At 46.7% G+C, this 13,799-nt stretch overlaps 1 protein-coding gene across 1 annotated transcript in view; it reads left to right on the top strand.

Moving 5' to 3' along the window:
- The window catches only part of LOC134910084 (protein unc-93 homolog A-like), a 175,389-nt gene that overhangs the window by 127,491 nt on the left and 34,099 nt on the right, over nt 1-13,799 (top strand). The gene's annotated exons all lie outside the window — the stretch shown is intronic.

Below are 13,799 nucleotides of genomic sequence, written 5' to 3' on the forward strand. Positions count from 1 at the left end.
GCACGCGCGCGCACCGAAGGCATGCGCGCTCGGCATGGGTGCATGCACGCACGTTATGGGGGCATGCCACCACAATGTATGGGGGCATGCTGCGAGTCATGGGGGGGTGTACTCGTGGCATGTCAACATTACCATGGCGACGCTTGCTGGGGGCAGGGGGCGCGCCGCGAGACCGGGGGCCTGGACTCGTAGCACGCCCCCATTTCCATGAAGACCAGTGGGGGTGGCTGAACCAGAAAGCCGGAGGCTGGGCTGCGCGTGGCCTTCCCGGCTCTCTAAGGGACCGGATCGGACCACCTGCCCATTGGCCCTTCTGGCATGTGCCAGAAGTGCCAGATGGCCAGTCCGGCCCTGCTCCTAGAGATCTAAGCCAAACAAACATATTCTAGTACAAACACCAGGCAGAGAGGGAGCCGTCTACAAGACATCTCTCCATACTGCCTCCCAAGAGAAGAGTACTAAGGGGCAATCCCACAATAAATGCCAAAATCCATCATTTTCCACCTGGCACCTAGGGCAAAAGGTATCCTTTCTAATCCCAGCCCTCTTCATAGACATAGGTGTATGATATACTCTGTGTAGGATATAGAAATATATTTGCTGATAACGAACACAAGGAGTAGTATACCTAAGGGATCCTAAAATCTGAATCCAATGCTCATTTGATAATGGGCCTATATCTATTTCCCATTTCAATTTCAGAGGATCAAGCGGGTTCGGAAACAAATTATTATTAATCTGGGCATAGATACTAGAAACATGACCTCTAGAACCCAAACTCACTAACACTGATTTAACAGGTGAAGGTGACAGTACAGGGTCAGTGCGTGAAAACTGAATTTGGAATGCATGTCTTATTTGTAAATGTCAGAAAAAGGCACTATTAGGAATACTAAACTCACTCTGTAGCTGATGAAATTATTTAAAAATTCCTTCACTGTATAATTGGCCTAAAGTATTAATGCCCTTCAACAACCATATATTGTCTGTTGAAATTTTAAGCAGTTCGGAATATGAAGCATTGAGCCATGGGGGGAATCCGCGTCATAACCAGACCACTCAAAAAAAGTATGTGCATGTCGCCAGATTAAAAGAGCTTGCCAGAGCAATAGAGGCAGACTAGAGACAGACATTCCAGAAAGTAGAAAAGTAAAGGAGAGAAGAAGAGCCCCACCTGCTCACCCAGAAAACCCACCAGAGTCAAATCAGCGGTGCCCTGTACCCAACTAACTAAATGTGCCAGTTGAGCCGGTATATAATAGGCCAGGCCTGGCCAACCTGTGGCTCTCCAGCTGTTGTGAAACTACAAGTCCCAGAATACCCTGCCAAAGTTTTGCTACTAGGGAATGCTAAAACTGCGGCAGGGCATGCTGGGATGTGTGGTTTTACAACAGCTGGAGAGCCACACATTGGCCAGGCCTGTAATAGAACCTAAGAATGGGAAGACCAAGTTGCCCAGATGTTTTGTATTTATATAATGTTTTAATGGAAATTCTTGCCAGCCTATTCCCCCCCCCCCCCCCCCCCCATACAAATGATGGCAAAATACTCTCAATAGCAGAGAGTACTGTTTTGGGAAGAAATACTGGAGAATGCTGCAGAACATATAAAAATTTTGGTTGAACTGACATTTTAAACAGATTGATACGGCCTAAAACAGAGGCAGTTTTTTTCACACATGAGTTTTCATCTTAAAACCCGACGTTATTGGAGCAATATTTAGGTACAGTACTTAAAATGCATTGTCCACTGCAAAGGGCTATCTGTATAATCACCTACAGGAATATGTCCCGGTATAGGGAATATATTGGAATTGTCCCAATTGACAAGTAGACCTGAAAAAACACCAAATTTCTTAACTATTTGTAACATGGCCTGCAGGTGAATACTCTGAGTCTTGTAAAAACAACAGCATATCATCTGCGTACAGAGCAACTACATCTATAGCCTCTCCAACTTTAATACCACGAACATCTGGCGCTGCACGCAGAAGACAGGCAAGTGGCTCTATGTCTATTGCAAAAAGGGCTGGAGACAGGGGACACCCCTGTCAAGTCCCCCTTGCCAGTGGAAAAGGAGATGAAGTAAAACCGTTAACAGACACTCTGCCCGCCGGGGAAAAATACAGTAGTTGGATTAATATGATAAATCATGGCCCAAAAGCTAATTTCCAAAGCACACCCCTAAGATAGCCCCACTCCACCGAATCGAAGGCCTTGGCTGCGTCTAGTGACACTACTGTACCACCTCAGACCCAGCCACATCAGTTCTCTGTAAGTGATAAAATAATCAACGCAGGTTTTGAGCTGTAGACTTCCCAGGCATAAATCCCATCTGATCGGGGTGAATAATTAAATTAATAACCAAATTCAATCTAAGTGCTATAATTTTAGCCAATACTTTAATATCCGTGGTCAAAAGCGAAATGGACCGATATGACTTCGGCAGAGTGATGTCTTTCCCCTGCTTAGCTAACACAATAATAATTGCTTCACACATACAGTAGAAGGAGAAATGGATCCATGCTCATATGGAGTTAAACATATCTAACAAATAAGGACCCAAAAAATCCTTAAATTTTCTGTATACTTCCACAGGAATTCCACCGAATCCAGGAGCTTTAGAGGATGGAAACGAGGAAATTGCCGGCTCAACCTCCTCCAATGTAAATGGAGCATCGAGGATATAAATAGCTTCTTCAGGCAAACGTGTCAATGCAACTTGGTCCAAATAATTCTGAAGTTGCTCGTTCGTATAGGCAACCTTGGATGTGTAGACAAGAGTAGTAACTACGAAATACCTCTGCAATCTCCTCCCCAGAATAACATATCTGTCCTTGGGAATTTTGTATACTCTGGACTATATTATCAGTAGACTCTTCCCTTGCCAAATATGCTAAATAACTGCCTCCTACCTCAGCCTGGAAATAGTACTCATGTTTAGAAAATAGCAACCTATGCCTGGATTTTCCAAAAAGATATTCAGTCCACTCCCTCTGCGCATCCAGCCATAGCCCTCTATCAATACATGAATGAGAGAGGATAAACTGAGCCTCCAACTGCTGACATAATAGTTTAAGGCGAGGCTCCTTTTGTCCATTTAACAATTTAATCTCAGAAATACGTTTAATGAAGGAGCCTCTAATAAAGGACTTACAAGCGTCATGCCTAATTAAAAGGTCTGGATGCGAAGCGTTAATGGACTGAAACCTCTGCCAATCAGCAATTAAGTCTTATCCAGTGGGTATTAAGGTCGGCCAGAAAGGATTACGTTTCCAAAATCTGGTCCCCTTGGCCTGGAGCGTATTTAACGTAAGAAGCACAGGAGAGTGATTTAAAATTCCTCTAGACAAATAGGCTACATCTGCCATATCCGAAGACAAATCTGGGGAAATTAAAATCAAATCTATTCGGGACATACTGTAATATGAAAGTGGATTAACATGAATATTGAGCAACAGAGGGATTGCGATATCTCCATATGTCATCCCTCCCCAACTCTGCAACTAAATGAGCAAATGAAGTTGGAGAGGGAAGCTGAGAAATAGGCACAACAGTACCCTTCCAATAATCTAAGTAGTGGTCCATGACATTATAAAAATTCCCCCATACAAATTACTGGTGTAGCCTGAGACCGAGCAATAAATTTAGCTGCCTGGCGGAGCACATCATTATTATAAGGAGGCAGGATATAAATAGCTAGTATATGAAGAGTGATCCGATTAACAACCGCATGAAGAAAGATGTACCTGCCGTGGTTATCAGTTTGACTGGACTCTAATTGAACTCCAATTTGAAAACACTCTTGCGCTATAGTTATATAATTACAAGATATGGTTGACAAGAATGACAAACTCCTGATAAATTCAAAATATATTTACTATTGTATAAATTATCATATAATAAAACAAGACCGGTCTTTAAAACATCAAAAAATAATAACAAATATGTAAACTTCCTAATACATGGAGGTGGACTTAAGCATACTCTGTGCACAGACGTGTAAAAAAACAAGCTCTATAGCTATATGGCTTTTGAGGAAGCCCCTGTGGGAGGAGCGAAACGCATCAGAAGTTGATTCTGTTGGACCCCAGCTGAAGTTAGACCCATATCACGAACTGGCTGCAGCATTCTTCTGCCTGGAATTTGTTTTCATACAAAGAGGAGCCGCTGACCGGTGCCTGCAAACGGCACGTAGAGGTGGATACTCGTGGAGCATCGCGACTGAGCAGGTTAAATCACAGCGGGCGCCATTGTAGGTGCCTTTTTTCCCCGCAGCTACAAGCCACTGCGGTGGTCGTCGGGATGCATTTGTGCTGATACCACTTGCTCACATCTCACGTAAAGTTTCCGGTTACAAAAAGCTCATATCCATTCTATTGTTACATGTTGGATCTTCACATCATAAAGATCTTTGATACAAAGTGACTATCCATTGGGAACAATTAATATATGGGTCTTACCAGCAGCCACACTTGATTCAAAACATTTTTTGACCTCATTAAGCCATATAGCTATAGAGCTTGTTTTTTTACACGTCTGTGCACAGAGTATGCTTAAGTCCACCTCCATGTATTAGAAAGTTTACATATTTGTTATTATTTTTTGATGTTTTAAAGACCGGTCTTGTTTTATTATATGATAATTTATACAATAGTAAATATATTTTGAATTTATCAGGAGTTTGTCATTCTTGTCAGCCATATCTTGTAATTATATAACTATAGCGCAAGAGTGTTTTCAAATTGGAGTTTTGTGGTTAATTGCACTTGGGTGGTCCAGTGTAATTTATTTGACCTGTGAACCCCAGGTCATTAACTTTTTGCAGCTGAGTTTTACTATATTCAAAATGTTTTTTAACAGAAAATACTATTAGCGCCCGATATAAAGAGGTTTTTTTTGGACTCTAATTGAAACTGTATAGATTTTTTTATAAGGATTGAGACACCCCTAGAATTATGTGAAAAAGTGGAATTATATATGTGCCCTACCCAAGGTCTTTTAAGAGCCAAGACCCTACTGTCTGTTAAATGGGTCTCTGAGAGACACACTTTGGGGTATATGCAATTGCGGTCGAATTCCGGCTGGAATTCGACCAATTTTAAATTCGACACAATTCGACAGTCACATACCCTCCAGCCGGGACCCGAATTCGACATATTCAATAAAAAACAGATTAGACAGTCCCGCTGTCGAAAAACGGACCAATTGACGGATTAGTGCGTCCTGGATTCGACTTTTTGGACGGCACAAAAATGGTTAAAAAACCCTAAAAAAAATAGCGTGGGGTCCCCCCTCCTAAGCATAACCAGCCTCGGGCTCCTTGAGCCGGTCCTGGTTGTAAAAATTCGGGGGGAAAATTGACAGGGGATCCCCCATATTTTTAGAACCAGCACCGGGCTCTGCGTCCGGTCCTGGTACAAAAAATATGGGGGACAAAAAGCATAGGGGTCCCCCGTATTTTTAACACCAGCAACGGGCTCCACTAGCTGGAGAGATAATGCCACAGCCGGGGGATACTTTTATACCGGTCCCTGCGGCCGTGGCATTAAATCCCCAACTAGTCACCCCTGGCCGGGGTACCCTGAAGGAGTGGGGACCCCTTAAATCAAGGGGTCCCCCCTCCAGTCACCCAAGGGCCAGGGGTGAAGCCCGAGGCTGTCCCCCCCATCCAAGGGCTGCGGATGGGGGGCTGATAGCCTTGTGTAAAATAAAAGAATATTGTTTTTTGCAGAAGAACTACAAGTCCCAGCAAGCCTCCCCCGCAAGCTGGTACTTGGAGAACCACAAGTACCAGCATGCGGGGGGGAAACGGGCCTGCTGGTACCTGTAGTTCTACTGCAAAAAAACCAAATAAAAACAGGACACGCACACCGTGACAGTAAAACTTTTTTACATACATGCCGACATACACAAACTTACCTATGTTCACACACCGACCTCTGTCCACTTCTCCAAGTAGAATCCGGTGTACCTGAAAATAAAATTATACTCACCTGAATCCAGTGTATCCTGTTCTTTTTTTTGTAATCCACGTACTTGGCAAAAAAGCAAACCGCATACCCGATCCACGCACTGAAAGGGGTCCCATGTTTACACATGGGACCCCTTTCCCTGAATGCTGAGACCCCCCGTGACTCCTGTCACAGAGGGTCCCTTCAGCCAATCAGGGAGCGCCACGTCGTGGCACTCTCCTGATTGGCTATGCGCGTCTGAGCTGTCAGACAGCGCATCGCACAGCCTCTCCATTATCTTCAATGGTGGAAACTTTGCGGTCAGCGGTGAGCCAATCAGGAGAGTGCCACGACGTGGCGCTCCCTGATTGGCTGAAGGGACCCTCTGTGACAGGAGTCACGGGGGGTCTCAGCATTCGGGGAAAGGGGTCCCATGTGTAAACATTGGACCCCTTTCAGTGCGTGGATCGGGTATGCGGTTTGTTTTTTTGCCAAGTACGTGGATTACAAAAAAGAAGAGGATAGATCTACACTGGATTTTGGTGAGTATAATTTTATTTTCAGGTACACCATGGATTCTACTTGGAGAAGTGGACCGAACCTCGTGTCAACATAGGTAAGTATGTGTGTGTCGGCATGTATGTAATAAAGTTTTACTTTCACGGTGTGCGTGTCCTGTTTTTATTTGGGTTTTTTTTTTCAGTAGAACTACAGGTACCAGCGGGCCCGTTTTACCCCCGCATGCTGGTACTTGTGGTTCTCCAAGTACCAGCTTGTGGGGGAGGCTTGCTGGGACTTGTAGTTCTTCTGCAAAAAACAATATTCTTTTATTTTACACAAGGCTATCAGCCCCCCATCCGCAGCCCTTGGATGGGCGGGACAGCCTCGGGCTTCACCCCTGGCCCTTGGGTGGCTGGAGGGGGGGACCCCTTGATTTAAGGTGTCCCCACTCCAGTGTAACCTGGCCTGGGGTGACTAGTTGGGGATTTAATGCCACGGCCACAGGGACCGGTATAAAAGTGTCCCCCGGCTGTGGCATTATCTCTCCAGCTAGTGGAGCCCGGTGCTGGTGTTAAAAATACGGGGGACCCCTACGTCTTTTGTCCCCCGTATTTTTTGCACCAGGACCAGACGCAGAGCCCGGTGCTGGTTCTAAAAATACGGGGGATCCCCTGTCAATTTCCCCCCCGTATTTTTACAACCAGGACCGGCTCAAAGAGCCCGAGGCTGGTTATGCTTAGGAGGGGGGGACCCCACGCATTTTTTTTTCAGGATTTTAACCCATTCCCACCCCTTCTCACTGAAAACCATGCTAGTCAGTTAAAAAAAAAAATAGCAGCGGCGGGTCTATTAAAGGAAGTGCCCGTTCGTGACCTCTGATCACGAACCGGCACTTCCTTCAATAGACCCGCCGCGGCCGCCGGAGATGCAGGAGGGACACAGGAGTGGCGCGCGCTGTGCGCTCCGTGTCCCTCCTTCAGAAGACAGCGCGGGATCGACGGAGGGGTAAGTAACAGGCACTGGGGGAGCATATTTGGCACTTGGGGAGGGGTCATATGTGGCAGCATGATGGGCATATGTGGCAGCATGAGGGGCATATGTGGCAACATGATGGGCATATGTGGCAGCATGAGGGGCATATCTGGCAGCATGAGGGCATATCTGGCAGCATGAGGGGCATATCTGGCAGCATGAGGGCATATCTGGCACATCTGGCACTGTGGGGCATATGTGGCAGCATGAGGGGCATATCTGGCAGCATGAGGGCATATCTGGCAACATGAGGGCATATCTGGCACATCTGGCACTGTGGGGCATATGTGGCAGCATGAGGGGCATATCTGGCAGCATGAGGGCATATCTGGCAGCACGAGGGCCATATCTGGCACATCTGGCACTGTGGGGCATATTTGGCAGCATGAGGGCATATCTGGCACATCTGGCACTGTGGGGCATATTTGGCAGCATGAGGGCATATCTGGCACATCAGGCACTGTGGGGCATATCTGGCAGTATGAGGGCATATCTGGCACTGTGGGGGCATATCTGGCAGTATGAGGGCATATCTGGCACTATGAGGGCTGTGTACGGCTAGAGCTGCATTTTCCACCCTGGGCTTATACTCGAGTCAATAAGTTTTCCCAGGTTTTTGTGGTAGAATTAGGTGCCTCGGCTTATATTCGGGTCGACTTATACTCGAGTATATACGGAAATATATAAATAATACTTGTGTCTCCTAATAGACAAACCAAGTACATAATCCCTTCTAATATAAATAGATATGCTATTAGCAATAAAAAAACACACAAAAAAAACATGTTTTTACATTTTTTTTATTAGATTCCACCAGCAAAGTGAGGCGAAATGAAATTGACGAAATTACTGTCGAAAAGCACTGTTGTCGAATCGACATTCTTCAATTGAATATACTTTTGTCGAAAAGCCGCATTTTTACCACTGCAGACATGTCTAATTTTAAAAATGTCGAATTGCAAAAAGTCAAATTTGAAACGTCCGTCTTTTTTGTCGAAAAGTACTGTATTGCATTGTCGAATCCAATTCGACATGTTTTTTTTGTCGAAAATGCCCCATTTTTTGACTTTCGCGGCAATTCGACCGCAATTGCATATACCCCTATATCGGCCCAATATTTTTTGATCTGCGATAAAACGAATGACCTCCTAACCTTGTCATTTATATCACAAACGTTCCAGGGAAGCAGGTCAAGCCCCCTCCCCATCAACAGCAGCCATAGAAAATGAAGAGACAGAGGTAACTAACAGGATGAAAAAAAGAAAGAGAAGAGGAATGCTACAACCACTGGCTCAAGTCACTTTGGCCTGTATAACCACACACATAGGACACGTTGCAAAACATCTTCAGCATCATAACGCAGAATAGTACAGTACTATACCATTCGCAGTACTAACTCTCACCAACACATAGGTGGACATACACAAACAGATATCAGTAGTGGCGATGACATAAAGAAAAAATCAAACTAACCCCGCCCTAACCTACCCCGTGTAACATACAAAACCTGAGGCATACCTAAGACCCATACCAAAAGAATTACAACAAACTTACATTAAAACAAATAAAACCAATTGATAGGGTGTAAAGAAAAAGTCCTTACAGCTATATCCAGCAGAAGACTCCATAGCTAACAGGAATATTTGTTTCCCTGGTGAACCAAGTGTACAAATGATATGTACCCCAAAATCAATATGCACATGCATGTACACCCCCATATATAGAAAACCATCAGAAAACCTATAACATAATGCACAATACTGATATTGTGTAAGAAATGTATGCAAAAGACATATTGAAACATGCCAAACAGTTAAGTCATATCAGCCATTTTTGCAACAAGTAACCCTCAGAGCTGAGCGCAAGGCTGCCTCTCAAGCCAGTCTTCCACGTCATGTGGATTAGTAAAGAAATGAGTAGTGTTGTCGTGAACTACCCTCAATCTGGCTGGAAACAGCATGGAGTACTGAATATTGAGGTCTCGCAATTTACGCTTGACTTGTACAATTTGCGCACAGGATTTTTGTAAATCCAAAATGAAATCCGGAAAGGCAGATATAGAATGATTTTCAAACTAGAGGGGACCGTCAGTACGCATAAAACGCAAAACAGTGTCTCTGTCCTTATAATGAATGAAGCGAGCTATAAAGGTCTGAGTAGGGGCTCCAGACGGAGGAGGCCATGGAGGAAGCCTATGAGCCCGTTCCACCACAAATTGAGGACTAAAAGCATCTCTAGCAAAGCAACTGCACAGCCAATCCTCCAAAAACTTTTCAGGAGCAATACCCTCAGCCCTTTCAGAAAGCCCCACAAATCGAACATTCTTGCATCTCAGTCATCCCTCTACATCAGACAATTTAGCTTGAATGGTGGCCATTTGAGACGAGAGATCATCCACTTTACACTTTAAAGGGTTAGTAACGTCCTCAAGGTCAGAGATACGGTGCTCAGTTTCAGCAACTGTTCCCTAACCGTTCCCTAATTTTCGTAAATCTTGACGAAGCAGAGAGACATCAATCTGGACCTGACCAATCTTGTCAAAAAATCTTGACGAAGCAGGGAGACATCAATCTGGACCTGACCAATCTTGTCAGTAACTCTCTGCTCCAATGCAGATATAGCTTTCAAAATTTGTTGAGTAGAGTGCTGTGGGTCACTGCCTACATCAGCAACATCAATCTGAGGAGGAGAGGAAGTCGAAGGAACACTTTGACTATGGTGACTGTGGGGTTCTTGAATACCTCTCAAGTCTTTTTGCGGCACTGGATGCTTGCCCGTGCTTCCCCATATTTGTATATACGTAACAGCTACTATGCATCACAGGAGTGTAATCAAGAACACGCTGTAAAAATAACAGGATCTATTTAAAAAAAGGGACAGCACTGATATAGAAGACAACAGGATGGGGGTGTGGCCTGGCTTTCATACTGAGAGGACATGCTCTATGGCTGCTCCTGAGGGCACCTTATATTAACTCTCCTAACACCTACCTGCTCCCTCCCTGGGAGTCTTGGAGTGCCTCCAGCAGCCCCTCTTACCCTGCTGCAATTGCTGGGGGGGTCCCGCGGAGTCGGTGAGTGCTTTTCAGCCCTCCTGCAGATTGCGGCCTTCCTCTCAGCGTGAAGCCGGGGCCTGGAGTTGAGATCGTGGCTGGGCTGTGTATCCGGAGCCACGCTGCTGACTCTACGGTGCCTTCCGTGTCTCCGGTGGGCGTCTCGCAGGCAGCCAGACAGCTTATTCAACCCCCCACCTGCCGCACTGCGACCCCAGAGCACGGGACACGGAGGAGAGGCCGCGGGCCGCCGGGATGGGGAATCGAGCGGCGGCCATCTTGCCTTCGGCTGTGGAGCTCGCGGGACGACAGGACATCGGCCGGGTGAGCTGCTGCCCCCCCTCTGACTACTACTCCACCCACTGTTGCATCGGCTGGGCTCCGGCGCCGCTTTAAACAGCACTGCGGGGCTCCAGCGGCCGTTCCTGCCGCCGGCCGGTCTGCTCCTCCTGCCCTTGGGTGGTTGTCTCGGGGGCTCCCTGGGTGGGGGCGGCTCGCCACGGCCCTCGCTGCCCGCTGCCAGCTGCGTAGGGGCTCCATGACCACACGGGCTGGAAGGCTCACTCCGGCTGCACCGGGCAGTGGCCCAGCTCCTTTTCCCCCCCTCCTGGGCTCGGCTGACTGGGATTAGCTCCCTGCCATCACTGGGATACCGTGGTGCAAGAAAGCAGATAAGGCGCATATATCTCTACTCAGCCCTGTTGCACTGCCGCCGGTCGCTGGCTGGTCCGTGGCCATGCTGGCGTGCTCTCCCCCACCGCCTGGCTACCGTAATCGACATTTGTGGAGGCTACTTACCTCGTTCTGCATCACTGGTTTGCACCACACTTGATTAATACTTATCTCGTCCTCTACGATGTGAGGATCACATGATGCCTGTTTTATGCTAAATCATTCTGCGGCCAGATAGCGCTAAGGGGCTCATCTTGATACTACTTATAAGGTCTATGGGAGCCGGCATCAACCCATTTCACACTTGTACCATCTGTTCCGCTGAACCGATAGCTTCAGCTGCTACCCATCTTCCTCTCTCATTCCACTATGTCACAGAGGAACCGCAAAACCCCTGCTCAGGCTAAGACTAGTATCCTCCGGGCATGGGAAAAAGCAGGCGTTACACCTCACAACTCACCCACCGTGGACCCCATGTCGGATACCGATGATGCTCCTTCTCCGAAGACAGGTCTCACGACCCAAGATGTAATTGCTATCGTCACTAAGACCATTCAGACGGAAATTAGGTCGGTCCTAGCTGAATTCAGAACTGAACTCGCTGATCTTGGCACCCGCACAGACTCCCTGGAACGTAAAGTGGATGAAGTCTGCCAATATCAGGTAGTGGTCAAACAGGAGCTATCGGAGATTCGCGCGGATATGGCCCAACAGGAAGACCACTTGGAGGATATGGACAACCGGAATCGCCGGTACAATATCCGGATCCGCAACATACCGGAGAGCGTTTCTATGGAGGGCCTCCCGGGTTTTCTGGAGGGCTTGCTGCTGACTATGATTCCTGAGGTCTCTAAAGATTTCCTCCTTCTCGATAGAGCACATAGAGCGCTGCGCCCACGTCCTCCATTATGCGGTTCCATTATTACAAAACAAAAGAGAAATTTATGATGGCGGCCCGGGAACATCAATCAGTTATTTACTCTGGGGCCCAGCTGCAAATCTTCCTGGACTTGGCCCCCTCCACACTTCGAAAACGCAGAGACCTTACCGCTATCACCAAAGTCCTTCGGGACAACTCCATCAAGTACAAGTGGGGCTTCCCGTTCCAACTTCATGTTTTAAAAGATGGCTCTCACCATTCGATTAAAACGCCCGCCCAGGGCTATGACCTCCTCAGGTCCCTGGGCATCTTTGAGTCTCTTCCTGATGAGATCCGGACTCATCTCACTATCACCTCCCCTAGAAGACCTGTGGCTCCTACCCACAAATGGTCTACTAAATGAGCGGTTGGAATCCCCTCTCCGGATCAGTAATTATAATTGACATTGCACATTAGTTCCCCCCTTTATTATCATATTATTCTTATGGTATATTGTTTTGCATGTTTGACTTTTATGATTTAGTGGACTGTGTGTTCTTCCTGACTCCGGCATAATGCCACATGGTGACCCCATCTCTATGATGGCTGCGTGCCCTGGGGTGGGCCATTATGCGATATTGCTTGATTTCGCTTCTCCTCATAAACCCTCGACTTCCCGCAAGTGGCGCCTTAATGAGTCCCTGCTTCTTAAATCTTCTAACATGTCTCAAATAGAGGCCGCGATTCATCACTACCTTGTTGATAACGTCTCCCCCGACATCTCACCAGCAATACTATGGGAAGCACATAAGGTAACACTGCGAGGTCTCCTCATTAGCCTTAGGTCTATCCAGAGGAAGGTTGAGTCTAAACGGATCACGGACTTAGAGGCTGACTTGGCTTCACTGACTCTTCGCCATCAGCGTTTCCCCAAACGCAAACTATACCTACAGATACTTGCCCTGAAACGGCAATTGTCACAAATCCTCACTAAGAAAACGATGAAGTCACTCTTGTGGATCCGCCAGAAATTTTACGAAAAGTCAAACAAGGCAGATACCTTGTTAGCCCGTCGACTGCGCGAGAAACGCACGCTCAATCGGATACTGGCTTTGAGATGCCCTGATGGATCCACAACGTGTGACCCTAAACTGATGGCTTCCGACCTCCAAGATTATTATGCTTCCTTCTATAACCTCCCCTCTGAGGTCTCTACCACTCCACACCATGTGTCAGCTATCCAACAGTATCTTTCCTCTTGTCATTTACCGACACTCTCTGCAGCAGATCTTAAGACACTCAACGCTCCTATTACTCACGAGGAAATCCTTACTACAGTTGGGCAACTTCGCCGTTCTTCCGCCCCGGGTCCTGATGGGTACACTGCCATATATTATAAAAAAAATTCCCATGCCCTTCTTCCTATGTTGCACTTACTCTTCAATTCATTGATGGAAGGGAGCTCCCTCGATGCAGCCACCACCAGAGCCAATATTATAGTTATTGCCAAACCAGATCGTGATCCACTGGAAATGAAAAACAATAGGCCCATCTCATTGTAAAACACAGATCTAAAGTTATTCGCTAAAATCCTTGCAAACCGGCTCGCCCCTTATCTCCCCACGTTAATTCACCCGGACCAAGTGGGCTTCATCCCCAACCGTCAAGCTGCAGACAATACATGGCGTATTATTGATCTCATACACCTCTCCCATCGGGACTCCATTCCG

The sequence above is a fragment of the Pseudophryne corroboree genome, chromosome 4, assembly GCF_028390025.1.
Source record: "Pseudophryne corroboree isolate aPseCor3 chromosome 4, aPseCor3.hap2, whole genome shotgun sequence".
NCBI lineage: Eukaryota > Metazoa > Chordata > Amphibia > Anura > Myobatrachidae > Pseudophryne > Pseudophryne corroboree.